This window comes from Notamacropus eugenii, chromosome 2, assembly GCF_028372415.1.
Source record: "Notamacropus eugenii isolate mMacEug1 chromosome 2, mMacEug1.pri_v2, whole genome shotgun sequence".
Taxonomy (NCBI): Eukaryota; Metazoa; Chordata; class Mammalia; order Diprotodontia; family Macropodidae; genus Notamacropus; species Notamacropus eugenii.
Genome location: NC_092873.1, coordinates 258,328,181 through 258,353,417, shown reverse-complemented (window position 1 = coordinate 258,353,417; position 25,237 = coordinate 258,328,181). Strand labels below are relative to the sequence as shown.

General features: G+C 37.0%; 1 long non-coding RNA gene across 1 annotated transcript in view; it reads right to left on the bottom strand.

Annotated features, from left to right (window-relative positions):
• LOC140527144 (uncharacterized) overlaps positions 1 to 22,902 on the bottom strand; it is a 233,725-nt gene extending 210,823 nt beyond the window's left edge. Inside the window, exon 1 of the long non-coding RNA XR_011974696.1 lies at positions 22,822 to 22,902. This is a non-coding gene — a long non-coding RNA (uncharacterized lncRNA). The remainder of the gene's footprint in view (positions 1 to 22,821) is intronic.
• Between the last annotated feature and the right edge of the window lie 2,335 nt (positions 22,903 to 25,237).

Genomic DNA, 25,237 nt, shown 5'->3' with positions numbered 1-25,237 from the left:
CCAGGCTAGTCTCTAAAACTCCAAATTGCTGAGCAGTTATTGACCTGCATGAGTATTTGGAGTTTCCCTCACCCCTTCCCTCTCAATAAAAATTCCCTGTAACAATGAAGTCACTGACCAGGACCAAACATTTTCAAAGCTCTGTTTATCCACATAGGACCAAACATTTTCAAAGCTCTGTTTATCCACACAAGAAAGGCAGTGATAAATTTATTCACAGTGCCACATAGTGTTTTCTTTTTTATCTTTTTGTATCCCCAGTGCCTAACACAGTGCCTGGATTGTATTAAGCACTTAATAAATGTTTACTGACTGATACGGCTAGCAGTGAAGATCCCACTCTTTTCCCTTTGTGCTACTGTAGTTAGCCCCAAGATCTGCTCCTAATGGGAGCATTCCCTGCCAGAAGGAGCTCCTTCAGATTCTCTGACTTATTCTGACTTTGGTGTCTCTCCTAGCCTTACCAATTTGGGTGCCAAGTTCTCAAGTGGACACCTGTCCTACCAACCCGACTGGAGCCTGAAATGCGTGTCACACTGGCTGCCCATCCAAGAATTTGACCAGCCACCTATGAATAAAACACATCCCATTACCCAGTTGTGAAGGCATGTAGTACTCTGCAGCCTCCTATTTCGATCAGTTGCATCAGCCACAAAAATATACTGTGTACAAGGACGTGATGTCTTAAGTTTTCAGCCTGGCAGTGTGTTGTTTCTTTTTTGTGTATTTTTTTTCTAAATGTCCTAAACCAAAAAGATGATTTTGGAAATGTCCTGACTTATAAATGTCCAAAAGAAATGCCTAGATGATTAATTTGTTTCTTTTAATGTTCTGCTAATTTTAGTGGTTATTTGCTGGTCTTTTTTAATCTAACATTTTACAAATTGTAAACACATATCCAGCTCCCTTGTGAAAGAAAAGTAAATTTTCATGTGGCTGATATGCAAACAAAGACCAAATGTCAAAACAATTTACTCTGGCCCTCAACTGGAAGTGTGGGTTATATACTTCAAGGTTCCTAATACTCCTAAACTACATATTTCTGGTTAGTTGGGAAATGCAGGGATTAAGATTAACTGATTGGCATCAGTCCTCTGGCCTACTCACCAAACAATTATGTCAGGAGAAGAAAGTGAGGAGGGATCCCAACACTGCCCACTCTTCTCAAAGTCATCGCATCTCCTTTCAGCAGCATGGTGAACTAGAAAAAATCCTGAACTTGATGTCAGAAAAACTGGGGTTCAAGTGTGACCTCTGAGAAATACTAATTGTGTAACCACAGGCAAATCACTGAATCTCTAAAGTCTTGTTATCCTCTGACTCAGCCCCGCAACTGGTGGTCCCTTCTACATGTATTTTCTCTGCTATTTAGAATGTGAAGTTCTTGAGAAATGAGACTCTTGTTTTTCTCTGTATATCCCTAGCACTTAACATAATGCTTGGCATATAAGGACCTACTAAATGCTTTTTTTTTTTAATTCATCCATTCAGCAACAAAATAGTTTGGACTGAGATAACATCTAAAGCCCTTTCTAGTTCTAGAATCTGTGTCCTCCTGTCCACTCAACCACTATGAGTCAAACCAGAGGGAATTCACTGGATTTGAAGTCAGAAGAATTGACTTTGAATATTCTCAGCTACTTAGTACCTACATTACCTTAGGCAACTCATTTCACAGTTTCCTCTCCAATTCAATGAAAACATTGGTTTAAAGAAAAGGATCTCTAAGGCTATTTCTACCTATGAAATCTGTGATTTTATAATCTCATAAATCCCATTTACCTCCGATAAACTATAAGGCCATAGAAATATGGATGGGCAAAGAAAGAAGAGTGAACTGAGGTGGTCTTCATGCTAACCTGAAAGCCTTATACTTGTTCTGGATATTGTTTGTGTGGGAAAGGAAAGGGAGGGAGAGATGGCTAATCTAGACCTGAATCTGGGACTCGGTGAGGAATCTTTCCACAAACTTCTTCTCTGAGTTTGGGACAAAAAAAAAAAAAAGTTGTGTAACTGGTATCTAAAAAGATATGATGAATGTGATTTCTGAACCAAGTGTGGTCTGATAAAGGATATTCTTTTTTTAAAACCTCTCTCATTGTCCAATTTCTTTTCGTAAAATCAGGACTTCAGGACTGTCTTGGAAAATCTAAGACATGGTCACCAATGCTATAGGCCAGTAGAGGGAGCTAGTTACATTAGTATCAGTTTGACCACTAGGACACCTAAGGTTCAATGGGGCTCAAATGTTCACACAAACACCCAGACACCCTGCCTATGGAGCTTATTAAATTTAGAAGAAAAGACAAGAGAGAGCCCAGGACAAGAGAGACCCTCCGGATCTGGGCTCTCTCTTGAATTGATGGCCCAGTACATTTTCCCTTGGCAGTCTTGGTGTGAATGAAAAGCAGCCCACAGCACTATACTTGGAGCCAGAGCTCCATGGGAAATGTGACAGGCTGCCAGGTCAATAACTGAGTTTCTAAAAGAAGCCCTAAGTATGCATTTAGGTAAGAGTCCAAAACAATTCCCACAGAGCTTCTAGTGTCTTTTGACTGGATAATTTACTCACAACTAGATTGCTTAAGGCACGGTTGCTACTATGAACTCTGAATTTCCTAGCTTCTTGAGGGCACAAACTCAACAGCAATGGATACAAGGATAAATGTGGTACAGTGAAATCCGTGTCAGACTTGGAGTTCACATACTTACTCTTTGAATCTCTACACAGGTGAGCTTGGGTAGGTCACTTGGCCTCAGTTTCCTCATCTGTAAAAAGGGGGAGAGTTGGACAATATGACCCTTTCATAGTCCTAGATCTATGATGCCACAATATACTCATCCTAAATTAGCTTGAACTGATTGAGTTCTAAGTAGCACATTGATTGCAGTGTGGAACTCAGAGTCAAGACCATTTATTCATTCAGTAAACATTCACTAAGTACCTGCTATGTGTCAGGCTCTGTGCTGATATTACCTGTTCAGATACTGGGACAGCTACTTACTGCCTCAGTGTTTCTATTTCCTTATTTACAATGTCAATTTTCAGAGCAAGAAGATATATTTCAGGCAGATTGAACAGATAGAAGAGAAACAGAGCTCACAATCACTTGAAAATATGGATGTGTACTTTGTATTTACACATATAAGAGGACATAGCAGATATTTCATCTATCTGAAACTATTTTCCTAATTTATAAAATGAGGTGGTTGAACTACATGATATCTAGGAAACCTCCTAAAACTGTAATCCTGGACCTGAGGAGTCCTAAAATATGAGTTAATATGTAGGTATATAATCAATAAGCAGGGTATGTGTATGTACAGTGTGTTTAGTGTATGTGTATGTTGTTCATGTAGTAACTATATTGCTAAAAGTGCTGAATATTCTGAAATTCTCTGGATCTCTGAAAAATTAAAATTGTGGGCCACCATAGCAGTAAGCACCCTTGCATACACAGGAGGGCCTGTTACAAAAGTTCTTAGGTGCTTTTCTAAAAGAAAAGCAACTTTTGAGGGGCCAATAATCACTTTAATCAAACACATATACTAACAAAGAAAATACAACCAGAACCAACAGACAGGGCTTCCAATTGTCTGACCATAGACAATACATACATCATTACCAGAGAGAGAAGCACATCTGAGCTTTCAAAGCCCAGGGGCTGCTTAAAACGGCTGCCCAGAGTCTCATCTGGCACACAAACCTTCTTCCAAAAACTAAGACCCAAAGCAAAACCTCATCTCAGAGCATATATATACTCTTTTCAGAGCTGAGAGCATGACTCCTCATGACTTTGTGCTTCATTAGCAATCAGCAAAAGGTATGGGCCTTCATAGGAAACAAGCATCCCCTAATCAATCCTCCCTCAGTAGCCCCCACTCAAGTCCTATGAATGGGCAGAAAAGATTTTTAGCTCCCATCACCATCACCTAAAGGGCAAAGTAGAATTATATAGTGGACAGCAAGGAGCATATTATTAATTAGTGATTAATATATATTAATACAATATTAATATATTATGTGTTATAATATATTAACATATATATATAATATATTAATATAATATGATATATTAATATAATATAATATATTAATATAATATATTAATAATATAATTAATTAGTGATTAATTAGTCAGAAGCAGCAATATAAAACTTATACTAAAAAAGACGTATGCTGAGAAAATGAGGTAAGCTACCACATAACAGAGAGATAGTTTGCATGAAGCATAAATGTCATTGAAATGTCAAGAGACCTAGAGGAAAGTCTTCAGCACCTTCAGCAGTTTCTCTGTGGAAAGTTAACTGGAGACCACAGACAAGAAGAGTCACCCAGGTTGAGAGGGATATCTGGGTTTCAATTTGCATTGTGGGAAAAAATATGAAGGAAACCAAGTGGAATCATGTGGGATTATGCATAATGATGTTGATAAGATCATGGATACAGTAAACAACTGAGAGTCATATATGTATATATAAATGCATGTATGAATACGTGTGTGTATTTATATGTATTCATTATATAATATACACACATACATATATATAAATACCATGGACTGACCATTCAATGGAAATATGCACTGTTAATATATCCACCCACTTCTTAGCTCCCTACCATTCACACTTCATTTTTTAAAAAAAGCCTGGTGTAATTTAGTACTAGCACAGCATATGTCTAGTGAGTATACTATGGAAGAACAAACATTTTTTACTTCTAAACTTAGGTCTCTACACATTTGATAGGATTCCACAGTCAATGGATTTAACCTACTGCCTTCTCAGGTTCTGTTGTTGTAGTTTGGTCATTGTCATGTCCAAATATTTTGTGAAGCTTTGGGCCATATCACATCAATAATGTCCATTAGGTTTTCTTGACAAAGATATAGGAAGGGCAATGGGGGTTCAATTCAGCAAATCCAAGGAAAACCCACTTGCTCAATATTATTACCCATTTTACCTCTCTAAGACAATTTGACTGGAAATCTTCTGGGCGGGGAGCATGGGAAGCATGAAGACAGAAATTCTGAGGTGGAGCTCCTCGCTCATCTATCAATCCTAGAATTAGCATCACCACCATCCCGTCATTTTCCATTTAGAATCATGGAATCTTGAAGTTAGAAAGACAATTTGGAAATCATCTCATCTAGTCCTCTGCTGAATATAAAACTCCGTTCTGTAACATCCTGGAGGATCATCTCACTTCTGCACGAAACCTTTCAGTGACAAAGAACTCACTGTTTCACAAGGTAGCCTGCTTTATTTTGGGACAGCTATAACATTGGAAGGTTCTTCCTGGAGCTGAAAGTTATTGCCCTGAAAATAGCCATTCATTTCTCTTGTTTCTGCCCTTTGTAGCTCAGAATTCCTCTTCTGCTTATGGATCCTTCTATCACTTTTCAATTCATGTGTCCTTTCAAAAATGTAGAATTTAGGGCAATAATCCCAATGTAATCTAGGCAGAGTAAATGTGAGGACTTTGAAATGGAAAAGTTAATTTGAAATGTTTCTGGTTTAGAGAAACTCCCTTTAAGTAGATATTATCTATGAATATCTTTGAATCTATATGATCTAATTTATCTATGTAGTAACTCTCTTACTTTTTTCAGCTGGATAGTTGCCTACACAAGGGTAGTGATGTGGGCTTCTTGTTTCAAGTTCAGGGGCAATAAAAACCTCACCATTCCTTCAACTTTCAGCGCTCTGATGCTATCATCCTCTTACTGCATGAGACAGTTTCAGTGAGATTAGCTGTTTCAGATCAATGCTTTTTAAAGCTTAAAAAAATTATAGCTAACTTAAAATAACAATAAAAAAAACCTCAAGTAGATATAACCTTTTATGTGGGCCTAACATCATGGCATAAGCTTTAGTGGGCTCCTGAAGGTGAGTATAAATTAGAAATGAAATCTTTTATTTAAAAAATTAATTAAGTTTTTATTAAATATTAAAGAACAGGACTGGAGTCCTTTTCCTGCTGGATAAATGCTGAAGAAAATTAGGTGTGTTATTCATCTCTTTTTGGAAGAAAAAAAAACTTTGTAAAAAACTGGTTTGGGATTAATTTTTGACAGAAAGTAATGGCTAACATTTGAAAAGAGTTCCATAGGCACATACAAATAGTGACTCCAAACTGTAGTGGAAACAATCTACAAAGTACATTAGTTATACAATATTTTGTTTTATTTTGCCATTTTTTGAGATGGAAGAGGAAGGAAATGTGGGTAGGTTTTGAAAATAGTTTAGGAATCTCATGTGCAAAGGGCACTAATATTGTAATTACTGGTTTTCTTTTATCAGCCTTAATTCTCTTTGTGGCTTCCGCTATTTAAAGTTACTTGTTCACCTACTGTAGCTAATTCCCTTTGTTAAATTTCACAGTCAATGCTGCTTCCTGAATATTTGTTATTTCAGTCCTATGGATGCGGGCTTCTCAGATAAAGGAAAAACTGGGTGCATCCATCTGTGGGTAAATTAAAAATGAATTTAACCCCCTCGTTCCGTGAATGTATTTGTCCTGAGGCAACCTGTGTTCTTTGCTTTTTACTTACACAGGGTAAAATTACCAGTAGCATAAGTATTGACAAAAGCCAGCCAATACTCTGTACAGCCTGGACTACATTGTCATGAGGTGACCCTGTGTTTAAATAAAAGGTGCGGCGCAGAGAGAGAGGGAGTACAACGTGAAGAACAAGAAAAAAACAGCAAAGTGTTTATGGCTTTAGAGAGAATAATCTGTTTTCATTTCCCTTGGTGTGTTCCCTGTCAAATTATGTGCTTATTTGCAACTTGGTGAGAGTTTATCATGTCCTCGATATGCCACTTGCCTTTTGCAGTGATCTGAGAAAGGAGAAATGAAATGTGTGTGGCTGGGGAGCTGAGGGGAAAGGGTGAAGAGGGAGAAGGACAAGAAAATGACTTTATGCTACGAGAAACTTGGACATTCTAATACTGGAAATGGGCAGTTCTCTCTGGTGACAAAGAAACTGAAGCTAACAAGTATTTATTACTTAGCCATGGGCCAAGTTCTGTGCTAAATGTGAATGTGAAGGGCAGAAATGTTGGCTTCCTTCTGCGCCTGAATCTTCTGTCTCTTCTGATAGCAAGACTGAGAGTTTGGGACAAGTACTGAGTCAAACTACAGTTAAATATTCAAATGTTGTGGGGTTGGGGGAAAGCTAAAATATCCTAAGACTCTCAGTCTTAAGGGGAAACAGTAGATTTATTCACTAGAATCAACAGCATAGGAAGCTGGCTCAGAATTAACTTAAAATTCCCACAGTGTATCTGGGAATAGGTTCTTCTAGGGAGGACTACATTTTTCTGGTCCAATGAGCAGCATGGATTTTTCAAGGGCATTTAAAGGGTCTGAGCTTCACAGAAAGGCTTCTCCTGACGCTCCAGAGGGTCTTAGGAGTAAAATGCTGTTTTTGTAGTGTTCTTCAAAAAAAAAAAAAAAAAAAAGTTCCTGGTGAAATGGGTCTGCTATTTAATGAAGCCTTGCAAAGGCCTGTATTCTAATCTGCAATATCCCTCCAATTTGAGTTTTTCATTTGCTTTTTAGTCAGAGCTGCTGAAGGAAGCTAGTGGCTCTAGGTACTTGAGTAAAATCTGTCTTGTTTACAATTTTTCTCTAACTTGAATGGTGTCATAGTGGAACACAGTATAGAGGAAAGCCCATCAGCCTGTAGTCAATGGACCTGGGTTCGAGTCTAGGCTCTTCCATTTATAGAGGACTGCTTAGAACAAACTATTTCACCTCTCAGAGACTCAGTTTCTCAAATCTCAGCATTTTGATGGAGTGGGAAGTGTGTTTTCTTTGAAGCCAAAGCTAGGATTCCTCACCATGCCAGTTGTGTGACCTTGGACAAATCATTCACCCTTTCTGGGTCTCAGTTTTCTCATCTGTTTAATGGGAGGGTATGAACTAGAGGGCCTTGAAGGTCCTGTTCCATTCTAAATCTGAAACCCAGTTCAACCTGTAGCTGATCAGGAGTCCCTGACAACATCCCCCACAACTGGACATCAAACATCTGACCAATGAATTTCAAATATGGAAAACTCACTTTCTCCCACAGCAGGTAATTTTTACTTTTGGAAATCTCTAATGATTAGGAAGTTTCCTCATATGCAAAAATAAGGGGTTGAAACCAGGTTATTTCAAAGGTCCTACCAATCACAACTCTAACATTCTGTGATTCTTCTTACATCCCAGGAGCAAACTACATTTGCTCCATATAAAAAAATCTCTCTTTATACAGTCTGTGAGATCCAACCACTAGGTGTCAAGTTTGGCCTGGCTGGCCCATGCTGAAGTGTTAACAGTTGTTTGTAGGGGGTAGAGGGAAGGGCAGGGGGCATAGAGAAGAGATCTGGGAGCAGAGGGGAAATGAAAGCTGTAGCACCAAAATTAAGCAAAAGTGGAGCTTTAAGAATGCCCTCACCAAGTAGGGGTGAATAACATGCAGCCAAGAAAGGGATCTACAGGAGAAAAAAAAAAATCCAAGAGAAATCCTAGGTCAAATCAATGTAGGACTAATTCAGGTACCAGAGGTCAGGATGATCATGGGAAGTAAGATCAGTTTTCCTCCTGTAGAGTTTTTAGTGGTACTTTCTTTTGATGGTGAGCCAGCAAATGCCTGCCACATAACTTAAAAGATCACATAGAAATTAAGATCCAGAGAAAGCCAGCAACCCAGTCCATAAACAGAAGTTAATAGTATAACCTACACTACAGTTTAATTTTCACTCCTGCTTTATTCACTGTTAGTGCAGTGTTTGTTCAAACACTTTCTTCAGAAGGTACATAAGAGAGAAAGAAACAGTGAAGGGTATTGGAACAGGTTGTATTTTCCCATGTCTCAGAATCCTTCTCCTTTCTAACACAGCTCTGTCCTACATGGTGTCTGCTTAGCAAATGGTTCATTTTCCCAGGAACTGATGTACATTTCCCCTGCCCTGACCCACTTCTTTTAACCTTACTTTCATTCAACCAACACAAACTCTGTAGTATAAAGCAGAGCACACAATTCATTTGAACAAATCCATAAAGCAACATTGAATCACAAGAAGAAAACACTTGGATCCAAATTAAAAGAAGCAGGATACTAAAAGGGATATCAAACCCAAATATATTTGCCATTTTTGCTGCCCCCAATTAAATTGATTTTGTAAAAGGAAAAATAGGACAAATATGTTTAGCCTATCAATGACTCTATGGACAACTGGACTTACAGATTTGGCATATATTTTAAAGCCATCTTTATAGATCTGTATACGTATATCAAAATAACTCTGCATAATATATGGATGTATACTTCATGTGAACATAATCAATGTATAGAGAAGTGTACTCTGGAATAGGAAAAAGAATACCAATTCTGGAGTCAGAAGACAGGAGTTCAATTAAGTCTTGGCTCTGTGATTTATTTACCATTTGGCCAGAGATGCGTTATTTAACTTCTCTAAGCCTTAGGTTCCGCTTCTGCATGAGCAGAATGTTATTGTCACTACTTACCTTACAGGATTGTTGTGAGCATTAGGTTAGATCATGGATGTAAACTGCTCTGAAATTGTTAAGTGCTATGTAAATATTAGTTATTATTCTGGAGGTAAGAATGAAATGAATCAGAAAATCCCATGAAAAGCAGATCTGGAAGACTTAGAGATCAGTGCAATTCCCCTAATCTTACTGGAGAACAGAGGAAGAAACTAAGACGCAGAGATAAATGACCTGCCCAAGGTCTCATAGGTGGTTTGTTGAAAAGTCAAGATTTGCATCCAGAACTTCTGACTTCAAATCTGCTACTCTTTCTGTTGTACCATGTCCCTTATTATCTAGATAAAGTAAAAAGGGGGGGGGGGGGGGGAGTTATTTTTTTCTTTCCAAAGCCAGGCAAGGACCACATTACTGTATTTGACAATATTTCTCCTAAGTTAAAAAATTGTAACCCTGGGATCAAGCATCATTGAAACCAATCAGATGCAGTGATTAATAATAGTTCCTCCTTCAAAAGAGACAAGGACACGCATGGATTTGAAATTAGACTCTGTTGCCAAAGAAGACCCAAGAGGGTATCTGGAAAGAAAAGCAGAAAGTGTCATGTCTGAATGAAGGCACGATGACTGATTTCAAACGACATCCCCCAATGCAGGGCTGAAGGTCTCTGAGTAGGTCGAGGCGACTGTCAAGCATTTTGGGGAACAAAACTTGCCTGCTGCCCTCCAGCCAAATCTGCCCCTGAACTATTCAAAGGAAAGCCTGTCCTTAGTAGTTTCACTCTTAATTGTTCTGCACCCACTCTGGCCAAAATCTTTTCCTGCTCTGCTTTTATCTGCTCTGTGCTCAATAGACTTCCTGCAGGGCTCCCAATGTAATTCTGAGAGATATTACTCTCTTATTCCATTTTGTGTTTCTTTTACCCATGGGCAGCTTTCTTTTTTTATACTGAGTGTCCGTCTGAATGGAGCATTTTACAGTCTCGAAAAGACTCATTTTAGAAAGTTTACTTGTGTATTCACATCATCCCTTGGAAGGTGACTCCAGCCAGATTACCCTGGCAAAATTCAGGTCTGCTGTTTCTTTGCCTAATAGTTGCTCCCAGCTTTTAAAAGTTGGGGGAAAGGCAGAAGAAGAAATAGAGAAACAGCGTGGGAATGCCACAGTTTCTATTCTGATTATCATTTTCATCATTCTTTAACACTGAATATCACCTAAGTCCTTTTTTTAGATGTTTGGATAAAACTAGATTGTCTCTTTATTATTTCCATAGGTAAATACACACACTCAGATAAATGGGGGATGAAGAGGACGTTTTAAAAGTCTTAGTCTCGTTTTAAAATACCAAAGCTCAAAAGTATACTAATACATTTGGAACACCCTATATATAAACAAGGCTCTCCTTCATACTTGAAAAATGACATGGGTGTTCTTTTGCCATTCTTTCATATCAACTGATATGATGATGATAATTCTTGAGTGGATGCATGCAGCTGAAGATAACAGAGTGTGACTGCCTCACACTAAGCTCACTTACAGAATGTCCCCTGACTCTTGTAGCTACTTGTATGGCTAATGCTGTTTGTTTGGGAGCTGTCTAGCTCTAAAATTAGTTGGATCACATTCCCTCGGACATACTATTGTTATTATGGTTACTGTTGTCAGTATATATATTTCTTCCCACCCACAACAGCTCTTCAGGGCACTGTAGTTTCTCTCCCACATTAAGAGGGTTCGGGATACATTAAGGCCCTGTGACTACAATCCCAAACATGCATGTAAAAATGGCAATGTTAAAAACTCAAAAATCAAAATATTTTCTTCTTAGGAACACTCATGCCCACAAGTGACTTCTTTTTGCACGAGGTCATCTTAGAACCCTGGGCCAGGTTTATGTTTGCCTTATTTTCTATTATTTGAGTTTTCCCACTATCCATAGTATATTAGGCATTGCTGAAAAGGGTTACTTGTAGTTTTGTAACCTTTTAGCATTTACAAAACACTTTTTTCTTTCCCTTGCATTAGCCCTATGAGTAGTCTATGTATTATTGTTTCCAATTAACAGAAAAATGAAACTGAGATTGTCAAAAGATTGCCACTTTCCAAAAGACAAAGAGTTAACTAGTACCAAAGCCAATACTCTTTATATTATGTTATACCATGGTTATAAGGGAAAGGGTCCTGGACTGTCATGAATTTCCATTCCAATCCCAGGTAGCAGAGTAAGAGCAAGACAGTGTGACTCACCGGAAAAAAAAATTGAAGTATATGCTCAAGTGACCATCGCTAATACAGTGGATTACCTCATGTTAGTCCTCAACCTATTTCTGCCTTTTAAAAATTCTTAGGTGTCTCATTGCTTTTCTTTTTTCGTATGTGTAGACAGATGGATAGAGATAGAGATAGAGATAGAGATAGAGATATATACAAACACATATATGTATATATGTGTGTATGTATGTGCATGTACATATGTATGTGCATATATATATATAATTTCTTCCATTACATGTTAAAACAAGTTTTTAAGCATTTTTTTAAAATTTTGAGTTCCAAATTCTATCTCTCCCATCCTTCCTTACCTATACCTGTTTTCAATATACTTGGAATGTTGCGTTCTTTCTTCATGCTTTGCTACTGAAAGTATTAGGGCATTTTGTAGAAGAATCAAAGGGTAGGATTTATTTATCTTCACCCAGGCTGTCCTAGCTGTTCTTTTGTTTTTGTAGCACTATATTTTATTTTGATTTTGGTTTGTTTTTTTCTCAAAAATGGATCTATGTAGATTTGAGTGTTTCATTCTGTTGTTTTTTGTTTAATTTATTTTTTTACTTGCTGTTTGGGCTGGGTTAGATTTCCCTTTGTCCACTTTCTAGCTGATATGTATAGTGTTGCCTTATTCAGAAGGGAAGTGGAAGTTCTGAAACAACCTCCAAACAGCTGCTTTGCAGTGTTTCCTGTCCAGGGAAGCAGGAAGGAGTGGATGTTTCATGAGGAAGTCTGCCAGCACTAGATTTCCAGAATTGTATGGGTAGTATTATAGGACCCAGCATGTAACCCAAGTGCTGAGGCACAGAATCTCATCAAAAATGGATGTCTGAACCTCTGAGTTTTCCTCTTCTGTGATCATATCAGCGGAAACTCTTCACGCAGTGTATAAATGACTGAATCACAGAGAAGTCAGTGCTCATAAATGCATCAGAAGCGTTCCATACCTTCTCAACATAAAATGTTCACTCACAAAAGCATCACTGATTAAAAGTTGAAAGCAACTTAGAAACCAGTGAGTTCATTCCCATCATTTCACAGCTAAGGAAACTGAGACCCAGAGGAGCAAAGTTGTGGAATAAGGTTGTAGTATGGCAGAAGCATTTATTATGAACTTACTGTGAACCAGATACTGTGCTAGACACGTCACAAAGATGATTTCATTTGATTCTCACAGTAGTTGTTACAATTATCTTATTTTAAAATTGAGGAAACTGACACTGACTGAAGTTAAACGATTTACCCAGGATGACACAGTTAATAAATGTCTGAGGCCAAATTGAAACACAGGTCTTCCTAACTCCAGGACCAGCATTCTAACCACTGAACCACCTAGCTGCTGGAAAAAAAGAGCGTTGGATTTGGACTAAATGATTTGAATCCTGAATATTGCTTTATTTCTATAAGTGACCTTAGGCAAGTCACTTCACTATTCTTAGTTTCTTTTTCTCCATCAGAAAAATGAGGAGTTTGAAAGAGATGACCTCTAATATCCATTCTTAACACTAAATCTATGATCATATGACTTTGTCCAGGGTCACACAGATAATAAGTAGCTGTGTCAAATATGGAAATCCAGATACCTCAACTCAGCATTCTTTTCCATGACATTATTTAAGGAGAGCTTGTAATGGGTTGAAAGCATTCACTGATGGTCCCTGAAGTTCTAAGCCCTATGTCAAAATAAAATTTTTTTTAATGAAAGCATCATGAAAAAAGGAACAGATGAGAATTTTTTTTTTTTTTTGGCAGCATGGTTGAAAGCTAAGTTCAATTGGTAACAGGAAAAACAGAGTGATAGGACAGCATGTACACGTCATGGAGACCATGTCAAGAATGTGAAGTTCTGAACAAGTTTGGAGGGAACCGGTGCTATGAGACAACATTGGCCATCAAAGAGCCATAGGGGAATTCGGTCAAAAAAGGTCATTCAGATGAATACCAGATTGTAGTATTTCTCCGTCCAGAGGGGAATCTATCTTAAACTACTAATACAAACAAATATGGACCTATCCAAAATGAAAATATCCCCACATAATCCAAGATCATATCCAAAATCCAATCCAAGATAAAATGAAGAACTCTAGCTTCCTGGGTCATGAGATTATACTGAATCCAAAAGTTCCTGTGACCATGCTGAAGTGACTTAAGTCCCACTTTGCCTTAGTACTGATCTTGTGGATTAGACCAACTCCTTCTTTGTCCAGAAAGGTTTGTATTTCTAAACTGTCCCAGAACTCCAATGCTGCCTTGATTTGGGAGGAAGGGAGATGTGATATTTCTCTGTTCCAAATTGGCCCGGTACTCAACAGAATATAATTTAATCTTACTTCCCTTTCCCATTCTAAAGGTCTCCCATAGCTCTGAAGGAAACATAATTTCAAAGACCCTTGATAGTGTCTGTTCTTAATTACTCAAGGCTACTTATAAAGGTGGGAAAGGACCCTGATTATAGTGGCTGGAATGCCAGCAGAGACCACTAGCTGTTTCTCTGCTTCCAATGTTTCTAAAGGTGGATTCCCAAGTTGACAGGAGTTCAAAGAACAGATGGACCCAGTTGTTCATGTTTGTCCAAGGCCTCAGAGAGATTCAGAGGGAGATGTAAGCAATATATGGTGACAGGGAAAAAATAGATGGAATTTGATCACCCAAATCATTTAGTAATACATGCTGGAGACCTTCTGAAGGGAGAGATGAGTCATAGAAATCCCTAAATTGCCTAACTGACCCCTTTTACATAACATTGTGGAAGAGACTATGAGGCTGTGTAAGGACAGAATAATCATATTTACTATTGTAAGGCAAATGGCCTGGGAGATCTCACTCTAAAGATCAGTAGCAGAGAAGCAGAGAATGGTGGAAAATCAGCAGCAGAAGATGGAGAATGGTAGCAGAAGACAGAATTTAAGCCAATGACAGCTATGCCAGCAGTCCAAGCTCAGTAGCAGCAGATGTGAGGTAGAGGAAAGAAGTGACAGAATCCCTAGAGCATACCACACCAAAGAACAGGAGGAATATTCAGTCAAGATGTGAAGCATATTCCCAACCTGAAGTGAGAGTCTTCGAGAATCTGTTTAATTCCCCCATCTATTCAATTATTCTATGAGAAATAATAACCATAATTATATAAAATGCTGAGATTCAATTCATTGTTTAACTTTTTCTATTTTTTAAAAGATTTATGCCATTTTAATTAAGTAATTTGCTTAATAATTTATGATTTCCATGTATTCTGTTGATAGAGAACACATAGGATGAGTATATGAGCCAAATATTTACTATGTACATGTTCACAATAAACCCAGCAATGATGTCATTCCAGAATTTAATGGGATGTTTATTAAATTTGCCCAATCCTGTTCTTCCTAGCTCCCACCAGATATATTGGCCCTTTAACTACTAATTCATACTCCTATCTAAAGGTGGGGAAAAGAATGAAAGGAGTTAAATCCCAAGGCTGCCTGCCAATTTTATTACTTGTTACAGACTCTGAGAACAGATTCTCTTGAGAAGGAGGTTGAAGTTAATGATTAAAATGAACTTTTGGGATTTATCTGTGTATTTCTTTTATCCATGCTACCTCTGTTCACCATTAGCACAGGAAATTAAGAGATCATCTGCTATAAAAAGATGCAAATGGAGACTAGTAAACAGCACGAAGGAAAATCAACAATGTATTTAAAAACTGTTGAAGAAAGGGAAACAGAAAGATACAAAGCTTTGAAAGCAGACTGAGAGAGGAAGGAAAAAGCAATGAACACTGGTGACGTGAGAATGAGTTCAGGGAAATAAAGAAGCAAAAAGGGACCTGCAGAAACAGACAAGAAAACAAGGCATCTAAAGGAACAAACAACAATTTTCTTAATATGGAAGTAGAAAATTCCTAGTTTTGTTAAGCCAAGAAACAAAAATTGAAAAATACACTTTAGTTTATTAGAGAATGTTTAAGCAAAATATTTGAATTGGTTTTCTACTTTAAGGGAAATATTCACAGCATCAAAATGGGTTGTTAAATATACAGAAAGACTGGAGAAAATTGAATGGGAATAGAAAGGAATATACCTTTTTCTCAGCTGTAAATGGCACTTTCACAAAAATTGACCATGTATTGGGGCATAAAAACCTCACAACCAAATGCAGGAAAGCAGAAATAATTAATTCATCTTTTCAGGTCATAATGCAACAAAAACTGCATTCAATAAAGGACAATTGAAAGACACATGAAAAATTAACTGGAAAATAAATAAACTAGTCCTAAAGAATGAGTGGGTCATAAAATAAATCATAGAAACAATAATTTCATTAAAGATAATGACAACAATGAGACAACATACCAAAATTTGGGAAGCAGTCAAAGTAGAACTTGGGAGAAAATGTATTTCTCTAAACTCATTTCAATAAAATAGAGAAAGGGCAGAACAACGAAATCAATTCTGATTGCTCTGACCAATTTCCTCTGAGTTCAGCTCTAGCTCTGCTTCTTCCTATTCTACCCTTCCTGCTCCACCCTTTCCTATTCCATGTCACTCAGATTCATGTGACTCAAGCAGGTCACATGGGCCTATTAATGGATGAGAAAGATCTTCCCATTAAAAAGCAAAATTATATTAACAATATGCAAAAATGCATTATTAATACAGAATGTGACTAAAAAAAGACTAGGAAACAAATTAAAACTTCCCAATTAAACACCAGATTGGAAATCTTAACAATCAAAGGAAAGATAAATAAAACTGAAAGTAAGAAAAAGCCAATGGACTAATGAATAAAAGTAGGAGACGGTTTTATGAAAAAAAAATACAATAAATCATTGGTTAATTTGACTTTAAAAAAAGAAAGAAGAAAACCAAATTACCAGTAACAAAAATGAAGAGGATATTAAAGCCATTATTAGGAGTTATTTTGCTCAATCACAGCCATTAAATATTACAATCTAAGAGAAGTGGATGAATATTTACAAAATATATATTGTCCAGATGAAGACAAAGAAAAAGAATATGTAAATAACTATGTTAAAAAAAGATATTGAACCAGCCATCAATATGCTTCCTAAGAAAAAATTCCCAGGACCAGAAGGATTTACATGTAAATTTTACCAAACAAAAGAACAGAACTTTATTTATAAAGAACAAATAAGTCTAATCCTATATAAACTCTTTGGGGAAATAAGCAAAGAAGGAATCCTACCAATTTCTTTTTATGATACAAATATGGTACTGATAACCTTAGCTACAAGAAACAAGAACCAGGACAAAGCAAAAAACAAAGAAAACTATAACACCAATTTCCTTAATGAATACTGATACAAAAATTTTAAATGAAATACTATCATTATAATAAAATATTATAAATGAAAATAGGCAATAAGGAAACAAACTCATTATTTGCAGACAATATGATGATATAATTAGAGAATCAACTAAAATCTAGTTGAAATAATTAACAATTTTAGCAAAGTTATAAGATATAAAATAAATCTACATAAATAATCAGCATTTCTGCAGACTACTGACAAAACTCACCAGGAAGAAATAGAAATTCCATTTAAAATAACTGCAGAGAACATAAAATATGTGGAAGTATATCAGCATATGAAATACACAATAGTAAATGACAACAGTAATCTACTATTTGATAAAAGCAAAGATCCCCAATGCTAGAGATGGCTACCATTAGACACGAATATATATGAATGTGTGTGTGTGTGTGTGTGTGTGTGTGTATATATATATATATATATACACACACACATATATATATACATATATACACACATATACATATATGTGTATATATGTGTGCTTATGCATATATACACACACATATATACACACACACATACATACATATACAAAATTAAACACAAGTATATATGTATACATATATACACATATGTATGTATTTATCAAATTATTCTATATACATTTCTATTAATCAGTTCTTCCTCTTGATACAGAGAGTGTCTTTCTTCATGTGTCCTTTATAGTTAATTTGGGTATTTATAACAGACACAATGACTTATTCACTCAAAGTTGTTCTTCAAATAATATCACTGTTGCTGTATATGATATTCTCTTGGTGTTTCTTCTCATTTTGCTCTCCATGGTTTCATGCAAGTCTATTTTTCTAAAATTATTGCACTCCAAAACAATCCTGAAGGACTTATGATGAAAAACACTATCCACTTCCAGAGAAAGAACTGATGGAGTCTATATATAGATCAAAGTATACCTTTTTTGCTTTGTTCTTCTTGTTTTTTTGTCTGTTTTGTTTTGCAACATGACTAATATGAAAACATGTTTTACATGACTACATAAGTATCACCTGTATCAAACTTCTTGCATTCTCAAGGAGGGGAGAGGAAAGGGAGGGAGAGAATAAACATTGTTTTTACTTGTAATTAAGAAAATTGAAAAAATAAATACACACAGAAAAAGAAGGCTTATAAGCCATTGCTAATAAGTGAGAGAAAGGGGAGAGGCAGAGGCAGAGAGAAAGAAACCAAGATAGAGACAGACACCAAGAGAGAGACCCAGAAAGAGAGAGACCCAGAAAGAGAGAGACAGAGAGTCAGAGAACGCACAAAGATATGCAGAGAAAGAGAGACAGACACAGAAGTAGAGATAATTTCAGAAACTGATATAAAGAGTGCATTTGTATACACGTATAAGAATATGCAGTTAAAATTTCCAGGAAACAGAACCGGGTGTGATGTAAGTTACATAGTCTAAAAAATAAAAGTTATATGTGAAATGTAGTGAAACATACATGTATATATACATATGCATACATGTATATATGAATGTTGATATGTTCATATAGCTTTAGAACTGGAGAGATTTTAGATGTCATCTAGTCCTATTACTGGGAATTTCAGAAGATTAATTTTTAGGACTCCATGATATACAATAGTCAACAACTTAATAGATATTTATTAAGCACTTCTCATGTGCTAGGCACCAGGGATACAAAAATGAAGACAAAAACATTTTTACCCTCACCATTTCCAAAGGAGTTTACATGTTCCTTTTTCTTGGGGGGGGGAGGGGAATCAAAATACAAAATAATAAATATGTAAAATGTACATAGTGTACATAAAAGTACAAAATATTTTTTAAAAAGCTTATAGTATATGCAAAGTAAGAAAGTAATTTCCAAAAGGAAAGAGTACTAACACTAGTGTATCTGAGGTAGTGGGGAAATTGAGAAAGACCACATGCAAGAGGTCACAGCTGAATTGTGCTTTGAAGGAAGCTAGGGATTCTACAAGGCAGAAGTACAGAGGGAATGCATTTCAGATATGGGTTACCACTTGTGCCAGGTGGAGACTGGAGATGTAATGTCACATAAGGGGAACAGCCACTAGGGCAGTATGATGGAATTAAGGATGTAAGAAGGGAGTAAAATAAATTAAGACTGAGAATGTAGATGTGGATTGCAGAGGATTTTAAATTTCAAAAGGAAGAATTACTATCCTATTCAAGATCAATCAATCAAAAAGCATTTATTAAGCACTTCCTAACATTCTGAATACTATACTAAACAATGGGGATGCAAAGAAAGGTAAAAATAGTTACTGACCTCAAGGAGCTTATACTCTAATAGGGAAGCCAGCAGATAAATATTTAAGAATGGATAGGATACATAGTATGTAGAAAGTAACCAAGGAGGGAAGGGGAGGAGTTAGGCATGGAGGACAAGGAAAGGGAAGGAGAGATTTGTCAACTCTTTAACCTAAATATGGGCCATTAAAATGATCCTCTCTCACATAGCATTAATATTTTCATGATCCAGTTAAGTAAAATATTCAAGTAATACTCATGACACACAAAATAGGAGTGCCCAGGCATTCTAAGGATGGAGAATAGGATTTCCATTTACTTTCATGTTTCACGTTATCCTTTCTGTTACTGTAGGGGAATGTTAGACAATTAATTAGCTTTGAAAGTGGGGCTGTTTTGCTTGTTTTGGGGATTAGGGGACAAACTATAGGAGGCATACTCTGCATGTGTGATGTAGTTAGCTAAGTATGGGGAAAGTACGATTTAATAGAAAGTCCAATTTAAGAAATGTGTTGGAGAGAGAGCTTAGAGATCTCTGCTATGCTGTACAACTGTACAACTAGAAGAAAAACTGAGAATAGAGAGGCCACCTGTAGGTTTTCTCAGCTCCTCTTAATATTAATTTATATTTACACAGTGCAATTGTGAGGAGTCAGCAGTGCAAGCATTTTATCCCCACTTTAAAAATGAGTGGATGGAAGTTCGGAGAATATGTATCAGTTCAGCTTCTAATTTTCTAAGCAATATAGAGGACAGACAATGTCACATGCACATGTGTGACTGGCTTCCCTTCCATGAATCTAAATGAGGGTGTCCAGTCTCAATATTTTAATAGCTTAATGGTAAACTAAACTGGAATAGAATACTCAAACAGGACTAGAATTTAATGATTAGAAACCTAAAGTTTCTAAAGCAACACTCATGTACTAGTCATGTGTTAGGAGCTAAGGATTCTAGGATAAAAAAGAGAAGTTCTTATCCTCAAAGAGTTTATATTTTCCTGAGGAGATGTATGGTAAGCACATGGATAGGTAAATCTGAAATATATACAAAGTCAGCACAAACAGAGATAAGAATCGATAAAATCAGGAAAGGCCTAATACAGGAGTTGATACTGAGATGAACCTTGAATATGATGAAGGATTTCAAGAAGTAGAGGTCAGAAAGGAATAGTAACATTTTTTTTGTTTGTTTATTTTGTTTCTAACTAGGAAAACACAGTGTAGGTGGCTAGGCCCTGAATCTGGTTTAGTTTGATTGATCATGGTGGAAAAATACTGTGTGGTGGAAAAACACTGTGTAGTGCAAAGTTTAGACTCTACTTATTTGTAAGATCTTGGGCCAGTCATTCACCTCTTCTGGAAGTCCCATGGCCAGAGCGGAAATACAGTCATTGCAAAGTCAGTACAAATCTGACACTTCTTTAAGAAAATAAATAGAAAATAAAATCAACTTGTGTTCTATCTTCTCCCTAAGGCTTCCCTTTCCCTTTGTTCTATCTGGCAGACCTCTCTTGCTCTCCCTCTTCCATCAGTAACATGGTATTACAAGGGTAGTAATCCAGTGCTAGCTTTTCTCCACACTACGGAAAAGAGATGAGAGAAGGAGCCTCTTTGGTGGAGTTAAAAGGGCCCTGGGCCCCAGATCTTGTGAATCCCCTGAGTTGGACCTCTGAGGTCCTTTCCAAATCTCATATTCTATACCCTAAACCATTGTCAGTTTATAAATTGTTCCTACCAATCTATAAAATCTCTCTTGTTTCTTCTATTATTTTTACTTCATTAGTTAACAAATTTAATTTGTGGAGTACCTTTCCTGTTGTTTGCCTCAGCTAGCACTGTTTCCCCCTGGATACCAGATACCAAGAGTCACGTGTGTGTGTGTGTGTGTGTGTGTGTGTGTGTGTGTGTGTGTGTGAATGTTTGGGGAAGGGCAGGGTTTCTCTTTGTCAGGTGGAGAGAAAGAGAAAGAATGAAAATAGATTATAGTCAGCTTTCACCTGGAATCTGATCTTCCCCATCAATACTTATTACATCCTTTAAATTTCCCATTCAAAGATGCCAAACTAGTTACAACTCCACTTGCATTACTATTGCCATCACAGCTACTATCTTCTTTTTTTATCTCTCACTTTTTCTTTATCTTCCTTTTACCAATTAACTGAGACCACTGGAAGCCCCAACTCAGAGTTTAGCTACAAGAGTGATGAAGATATGCCCCAAAAGTTATCAGAACATAAGCATAAATCCATGCACACAGCGAACTGAATTTAAACCAGCTAGCAAAAATTGCTCCTCCAAGACCACCCAGCTGGTTGCTGATCCCCACCCTTAAGCTTATATTCTTTGTATGCTTCTCATCATGGACTGTGTGTCACAAAGTGAATAATTACATCAAACTTTCATTTAGTATATCACCAATTTAAAAGATAAGCATCACATCTAAAAAAAATTCTAAGAAGATTGTTATGCTGTATGAATCAAGAGAATCGCCTGTTATATGTCTTGCATATATACATAATCAAAAATTAAATTTTTAAAAAATTTTTCACTTCTATTTTTTATGGCATGGTGGCCAAGTATAAGCAAAAGGATGAAAATACACTTTTTCTGGAGTATTTCCAATAATAGGGCAAATTAACAGAAACTCACCCTATTTAGCCATGGTATTCCTTCAGTGTATGCAAATATGGCTAGACACACAACAGAAAAGCCTCTTAGTTTGTGCCCTAGAAAAGGGGCATGGGAAGGAAGCTTGAAATATCAATAAACCAAGTGACTTTGAGTTTGGGAAAGTTCTACTCAAAGTAGGAAAAGTTATTTCACTTTCCTTGGAAAGGGGAAAGATAGTTTATATGGTAGATTAACAGCCCTTTCTTTTGTTTTCCTTGAATTCGCAAGTAGAAAAGGGGAAGATAACTTAAGAACTAAATAATGAAATTGACCTGCTCCTTCACCTTGTAAGTTTCCAGGCCACATTTACCAGTTTTGCCAAACTAATCCATGAATCACAGATGCTGGTCATCATCATACATAGCACATTCATCTCCAGTGTCATCATTCATACTAGACAATGAATAGCGCCATTTGTCTCCAAATATGGACCTCAAAGGATGCCCATCAGCCTCATACTAATTCCTAAGACCTCATCAGCCTCAATTGTTGATCATTCTACTGAAAAGCAGGAAATCATGCAGCCTGGGAAACTTGGGAAAATTTGTAGACACATAAAGCAATCTTTTAGGTTCAGGGGTTTTCTGGTCAGAGCTAAATTTTTTTTCTTTCCTCTTCCAAACCACTTTAGATTCTCATATTCAACAGCAAATCAGTCCAGCTAATATAAAAGCCATTTTCTTTCATTCCTTTCTCTTATTTCCATTCAGCACTACCCTACCCCACCCCCAGTCCCTTCAATCTGCAGTGCTCGCCTCCGGTGTCTCAATAGTAGCTAGGACTGTGTCTTAATGAAAAAAGATGGATAAAATATTACCATAACCTCAGAAGACGGAGTAAAGCCCTTATTAGAATTCGGGACCTGCAGCTGGAACTTTCAGCATGGGGTGGGAGATAAAGTTAACTATTGTTAGCTCACAAGTGGTTCAGACTTCCTGGCAACTGCACTGAATTACTCAGCCCTTTATGCAGGCCTTCAGAAACAGGCCACTGTTTCACAACAAAAAAGGCATTCAGGCAGGGAAAGATGGCCTCCCCGGGCTCCAGAAAGCTAGCTTTAAGGCAGTGAATGGACACTGCTGCCTCCCAAGTGAATGACCACTGTGGGAAAGGGTGATGATGTCAGCATGAATATATTTCCAGTGTTTTTGTCCTTCTCCCAGATCTCTCTCCCTCTTGGGCTGTTGCCTGGTCCTCTGTTTTTCTGTGCCCTTGTCTCTTTCTCTGTGTCTCTTTGTCTCTCTCTGTCTCTTTCTCCATCCTCTTCCCTCCCCTCTATCATTTTTTCCTCTTTGTCTCTCTTCCCTTCTCCTGCTTTCTCACTTTTTTCCTTACCTCTGGCTTTCTCACTTTCTCTTTTTATCTCCTTTCTCCCTTTCCTTCTCTCTTTCCATTCTGCTTTTCTAAGTCTATTATCATCAATCATCATCATTCATCATTGTCATCATTTGGATGCTAGAACCCCCATCAGAACCTCTATCGAATCACCACCATGGAAATGGTAGTACAAAACAGAACAACAACAACAATAAACAAATGTTTCTTTTTTCACCAAAAACAAGAGGAAATGGAAAAATTAGAGTTAGATTGAAAGAATGTATACATGTGAGTTGGGGGTAGGGGTGGAGACAGGTGGTTCAGTTTGGTCCCTCATCATATTGGTTGGGGAACAGCAGCCTGAAAGAAAGGATGGGGGAGGGGGAGAGGAAGGGAGGGTGTGGCTTTTGAGAAACAAATTTGAAATCCTTCACGCTGGAAACTCCTGAAAGGAGCTGCCCTTCTCATGGTTTCCAGGAGCAGAAGAAAAACATTTTTGACTAAGGCTTCACCAGCAACACAGCCTTGTTTTGAAAATGTACCCAGTTACCAAGTTTGTAGGACTCTTTCAAAGCTTTATGTGGCTTTTAAAATAAAATGAACAAAATTTTAAAAAAGAAGAAAACAAGGAAGAAAGAAAAAGACTTCTGGCCTGAGGCAGAACCAGAGTGTTGAACAAGTTGACATACTTCTGGAATGACCCATGTCCTCAGGTTCCCTTTTGTCAAGCACATGTGGTCATAAAGGTTAAGATATGAAATTTGTCAGGCAGGCACTCTATAATTCATAATAAATACACGTATTGACTCCTTTGTTTTATTCACGCTAAACTCCAAGAAAATTCTCTGTACCAAAATAAATGAATTATTTCTTTGAAATGTTTTAAGTTCATTTTGTAGAAATGTAGGCAATAAATGCTCCTTTAAAAGTTTTTCCTGGTGAAATTGAATACCTTTCTTCTCACCCATATAAGTTTAATTGGGGAGACTTTTGAGGCTTGCCATTGGGAAATGAACGTGCCTGACTTCGTCATTGATCTGTTCCTCTAAAGCTCTAGCCATATTTAATGTATACAGTTTGAACTGTATGATTGGGGCATATCTTCACTTCCTTGGTTTCTTCATTCTCTCATGATTTCAAGGTACCACATGTTTTCTGAGAATCTGCTCTGTTCTATGCAGAGGCTTTGCTAGGAGATGGATACATCTGAGCATTTTCTCTGGCTGCCCCCTTGCCTGGAATGCTCTCCCTCCTCCATTCCTGACCTTTCTTGTTTCTTTTAAGTCCCAACTAACGTCTTTTCTTCAGTAGAGTCTTATCCAACTCCTCAATTCCAGTGCTTTCCTTCTGTTTCCTATATATCCTATATATACCTTACTTCGTGTATATCTGTTTACATGTCTCCTCCATTAGATTGTGAGCAACTTGAACTAAGTCATACTTTTTACTCTATTTGCCTCTTTAGTGTTTAGCACAGTGTCAAACACATAGTAGGAACTTAATAAATGTTGGTCGCATGGGTTGTGTCATTGAAAGAGGGAACAAAAACACTCAGAAGACAGAAATGAGGGTGGGGGTACAAAATATTACAACTGCAGACAGTTTGTGATAGCGTTTAGAGGACAAAATTTGCCCAACTGATCTCCTTTTCTGGTACCAATAATCTTCAGTCACTGAATCTCCCAACTACTCAATCCCAGTAAGCTTTTTCTTCAGAATAAATTTTTTAAAATAACTGATGGAAATAACAAATTTAAACAAAATATTAGTGAAAACAAAACAAAAAAAATACCTCTTTTCCATTCAAATACATGGACCCACTGAAGGTTAAGAACCTTTGCCTGAGTCCAGAACCCTTAGTTTGTCATTGAAGAAATAGGCTCAAATAGTTTAAATGGAAAGAGTAAAGGGAGTAT